Below are 5,453 nucleotides of genomic sequence, written 5' to 3' on the forward strand. Positions count from 1 at the left end.
AGCGCATGCTAGTACTTTGTTCCTTTTCACTGCAGAATAATATTCCACTGTATGGGTATGTCCCATTTTGCTTATCTGTTCCTCACTCCATGGATGTTTGGGTTGCTTCCAGTTTTTGGCTACTGTGACAATGTTGCTATGAACGTTTGGGTACAGGTGTTTGCATTTGGATTATGTACAAGTGCACACGTATTTTTTTAAAAGTTTTTATTTATTTGACAAAGAGAGACAGTGAGAGAGGGAAAAACAAGCAGGGGGAGTGGGAGAGGGAGAAGCAGGCTTCCTGTGGAGCAGCGAGCCCGATGTGGGGCTCGATCCCAGGACCCTGGGATCACGACCTGAGCCGAAGGCAGATACTTAACAACTGAGTCACCCAGGCGCCCCATTGTGCACAAGTATTTTTAATTCTCTTGGCACACCTCGGTGTGGAATTGCTGGGTCATATGATAATGCTATGTTTAAACTTTTCAGGAAGTGCTTCCCAAAGGGGCTCCCAACAGCCATAGTTTTCTGATGGGGTGGGTATCCCTGCTGAGACATGAGCAACATGTGTGGGACCCTGGTTAGGGCGCTCTGAGCCCACAACTCTTCTCAACGTTTATCCCCAAGAGTCTGGAGGTCAGACTCTTCCCATTTGTGACCTTGTTTAATCCCCAAAGATTCCCAGGAAGAAAAGTATTGTTTATCCCAATTCATAATTGAGAATATGGAGGCTCAACATGGTTAGGTAATTTGCCAGTGAGGGGCAGTTTAGTTTTGAACTCAGCTCTATCTGATTCCAAAATCCTTGCTTTAAACCCCAAAATTACACTGCCTCTTAGTTGGCCCAGTAAAGCCTGTGGGAAGAAAAACCAAGTGAAGAGGAGGGGCTTGGTGAAGCAGTGGTTTCTTCCGATATACCTTGGGCCTCTTGCCCTTTTGTTCCACCAGCTACTGGGGCTGTCCTTAGGAGGGTGGGGGATGGGAGTATGACTGGGCTCAGATCTCTCTTGTAGGCCAAACATGCTGGATCAGGTGGGAGAACTGAGGATCCAGAGAGAAAAGTGTCAGGTCCAAATCAGTGGTAGAGCTAGGATTTGACCTAGCTATATTTGCATCCGTGTGTGTGTGCATGTGTTTATGTGTGCCAGTCGGGTAGCAGTAGATGGCATGGCAGAAAAGACCAAGCTATGTGCCCAGTTGGTAAAGGTGGATTTAAGTCAGGCCCACCAGAGTGCGTGGGGTACAGGAAGACTAATCCACTCCTATCTGGGTACCACTGTCCCCATCCAGCTAAGGAGGAATAGCTATGGATGGCCAAAACTAGGACATGTCTACTTTAAGGGTTGTATGAGGCAGTGTCCCTAGGGAATGTCTCTGCAGAGCCTCCCAGTGCAGATACCCCGGAAGACAAGGGCATAGTTCTGTTCTAATAATCTTTTCCTGGAGGAAAGAGTCACTCTGACAGGAAGAGGAGCACCTGAAAGAAGAAGTTTGGGATGCTGCCCACTCAATGACAACAGATAAGAGTAGATGTCCAGGGCCTGTCTTGAGAGGGATTTGGTAGCCATGGTCCAGGATACCCAATTTGCCATCCCATCTGGGACCCTAGAAGGACCCCATCAGCATCAGCACCAATATTTGGAAGTAAGCAGGATCTTGGGGGCAATAGGAAGGGGGCACTTGGGATACTGTGTCCCACTTGGCAGCTTGGTGAGGGTTAAGGAAGTTCCAAGGGTAGAGGGGTGCTGGAAGATTTAATGGGGAAGGACAGGACCCCACATTCTTTGTGGATGAAGGTGGTATAGCTTAATGGGTCAGAGCTTGGATTCTGGAGTCAATTGCCTGGATTTAAACCTCCATGAGCCTCAGTATCCTCTTCTGAAAAGTGGATATCATAATAGTACCCACCCCAAAGGAGTTATTGTGAGAGTGTAGAGAGGCATAATGTATCCTAAGCACTTGGCAAAATAAGCACCCAATTAATGGTAGCTAAAATAGTTTAATACACATGAAACTGGGAGAAAGAGGCTCAGGGGAGCTGCCTGGGCATCTGAAGATGCAGGCAGGGTTCTAATTGGGCTCTGTCTTTGGCTTGGGTAGAGAATAACTCAAAAGCAGGAGTGCTGTGGGGCTGAGTCCCACGTGGTGCCTCCCCTAAGTTGGTGCCAGCCTCTGATTGACTTGTGTGCTGGGAGGACACCAACAACACCTATTACTTTTATAGCCTTGCTATATGCCAAGTCCTGTCCTATACTCTTCATAATCATTCACTTATTTAATCCACACAACACCCACTATGATAGGTTATGTTTTATTATTTCACTTGAAGATGAGAATATTCAGGCATAGAGAGATTAATAACTTGTACAAAGACACACCTATAGTAAGTGGAAGAACTAGGATTTGAAAAAAAGCAGTCTACCTCCCGAATCTTTGCCTTTAAAAGCCAGTAGAGTTTATTGCTTGTACCTGGCTATGTTGTCTGGGGCTGGGACAACTGATGAGTGGATCCACATGGAGTCTGGGGAAGGCTGTCAAGGGGATAGGGAACAGCCAACATGGCCCAGGGAGAACCCCAATTCTTTTCCACTTCAGTCATCCCTGATGAAGACTTCTCTGGTATAAGTTGCCCATTGACTTGTATTTCTTTTTTGTCAATCACTGAGGTTGTTGAAGGCAAGGACCCTGGCTGGTTAACCTTGTTTTTTTTGTTTTTGTTTTTGTTTTTGTTTTTGTTTTTTGATGTCTGATCTTATTTATTTGTCACTCTTAGAAAATCTCATTTTTGACTGGACTCAGACTTAGAGGTAGAAGCTCTCAGAGAGGACAGCCTCCATCTCTTGGCAATCTGTTTCTGGCATTTTTCTTTGGCCTCCTTCATTCTCTTGGCCAAAAGTTCAGCATATTCTGCAGCCTCTTCCTTATTTTTCTTAGTGCACTGCTTCTTCAAAGCAATATGCTGACGTTTGTGCTGGAGGACACGTGGAGTGACAAGACTTTGAATCTTAGGCGCTTTGGTTCTAGGTTTCTTACCTTCTTTGTTTAGGGGCTTTCTCACAACATACCGATGGACATCATCTTCTTTAGAGAGATTGAAAAGTTTGCAGATTCTGCTGGCTCTTTTGGGTCCCAGGCAATGAGGCACAGTAGTATCAGTGAGTCCAGGAATATCCTTCTCCCCCTTTTTTTTACAATGACCAAGTTGAGAACACTGAGATTGGCATTCACAATGCAACCCCAAACAGATTTGTGCTTTCTCTCTCCAGTCCTCCTTGGTCTATAGCAGGAATGCCCCTTTCTCAGCAGCAGGCAGACATCGCTATGGGTCAAGACACCCTGCTTCATGTGGAAGCCTTGTCTGTCATTGCCACCACTGATTTGGACCACATAACCCTTCCATTCTTCACTCAGAGCATCAGCAGCAACTTCTGTGGCCATACGCTTCTCATAAAAGTACGAAGTTTGCGTTCATCATCCACTTCAATGAGTTTCTGGAAGCCAGTAGCTGGGAAAGAGATGTTCAGCTTCATCCTGAAGCAGACTACCACCTCCGAGGTGCCACGAGAAAGAACTAACCTTGTATGTCTTGTGCCTAGTATAGTGCTGGGCTCATAGTAGGTACTCAGTGAACAGTAATTTTTTACTGTTGTTTGTTGATGATACAACTCTTATTCACTATACTCTTTGAAATTAGAATTTGACCTTCCACCATGAAGACTTATACACATGGTTTTAGAAAGGCTCAATCTATATATAGATGGGTTATGACCCACATATGAATCTCTCAGTCTTGGGTTTATGAAATAATTTCTGAGTTCATACACTGCAAGATAGAGACTCTAGCAGAATCTTCCTTTTTCTGTGAGTCAAAATACTTTTATTGTGCCATATCCCCCTCAAAGACCTCCCTCCACCTTGAAAACTAGCTTGAATTTGTCTCCTACAGATGCCAATGTGGAGACAATCTTGTTGTTCCATAGGAATGATAATGGTCACTGCCATTTATGGAATACTTACTACTTTCCATAGCAGCTTCAGCTTAAGAGTCAAAGTGGGCAAGACTTCTCCTGGCAGTCTAACCAGCACTAGCTAGGATATAGAGAGCCACATCTCAGGACCTTTATTGTATGTATGTATTTATTATTTAAGTAATCTCTACACCCCATGTGGGGCTTGAACTCATTATCCCAAGATAAAGAGTCACATGCTCTTCCAACTGAGCCACCCGGGCACCTCAGATCTCAGGACCTTTAGTTTCTGATCTAGGGAGGTTTGAGATGGTCAAGTCTAGCTGAGGGTCAATGGAGGCTTATGCCAGGCTCCATGGGGGCTGTGGGAAGGAAAGGTCCTGCCAGTAGAAATGTGTAGGAATATCTGTGTCTAAAGAAACAATCTTAATGCTGAACCAGATATTCCAGTTGAGAAGCAGAAACCAAAGAAGCTAGGACACTGATTTTGGAGTTATTCATCCATTCAGCAGATATTCATTGAGAGTTTCTTCTTTGCATAGTCTGGGGATGGACACATAAATCACCAAGATAGAAGAAACTACTGGGGTTTACAGTCTAGACATGTGTGTGAATCCTGCTTCTCCGCCTCTAGCTGTGTGAACTTGGGTGAACCAATAGCTTCTCTAATATCAGAATCTTCATCCACAAAATGGAGATGATAGGAGCACCTGCCTCAATGGTTTGTTGGAGAATAACTGCAATAATGTATGTTAAGGGCTTAGGACAGACCCTGGCACACCATTCATGCTCAATAAATGTGGGATAAAGACTTTCTCTTTAAAACATTTCTCAGGTCCTGGCCTGGGATGACCAATCCAGGGAAAGGGAGCTTGGAGATGCCCCCAGGGCAAATGAGCAGGGCTGCCTCTGGACCACTCAACAGTCTTCTCTATAAAAGAATCTCTTCAGATTCAGAATTTCCATGGAATCAATAACTTTGATCTCCTTGTGGTCTCAATATCCAGATAAGTATCCCCCTGGACTTCCTGGTTATAATATGGAAGGAGCGAGCTTGTGGTGCAGAAAGCTGAAGAAAAAGCACAAGTCAGCACCACGGACAGAGAATTGATGCTGTCCGTGGTCCTGATAGCTTTCAGGCAGTCTCAGGAAGAGTGACCTCATGGGATGACTGCCCCAGCCTTCAAGAATTCCCCCTCTATGCTAAGAAAACATGGCAGAAGCCACTTCCCACAATTTCTATAAGAAACTTGTATAAAATAATAATAGTAGGTAACCTTTTCTGAAAGCCAGACTCTTTCACTTAATCTTTACAATTACCTGTGAGGTAGGGACTTACCATTACAGTTCTATAGATGCAGAAACAGAGGCACAAGTTAAGAAGTTTTCCCAAGTTCACAAAACTAATGAGTGGGCAGAGGTGAGGTTTAATCTCAGGCAGTCTGACGCTAGAGTCTTCTCTTTTAATACCACAAGACAACTCCTCTCAGAGTCAAGCTGAGA

The 5,453-nt window shown here is 44.6% G+C and overlaps 1 pseudogene; it reads right to left on the reverse strand.

Moving 5' to 3' along the window:
* Window positions 1-2,641: 2,641 nt before the first annotated feature.
* On the reverse strand, window positions 2,642-3,512 carry LOC118548749 (small ribosomal subunit protein eS6 pseudogene; annotated as a pseudogene).
* Between the last annotated feature and the right edge of the window lie 1,941 nt (window positions 3,513-5,453).

Source organism: Halichoerus grypus, chromosome 14 (assembly GCF_964656455.1).
Source record: "Halichoerus grypus chromosome 14, mHalGry1.hap1.1, whole genome shotgun sequence".
In the NCBI taxonomy this organism is placed as follows: Eukaryota; Metazoa; Chordata; class Mammalia; order Carnivora; family Phocidae; genus Halichoerus; species Halichoerus grypus.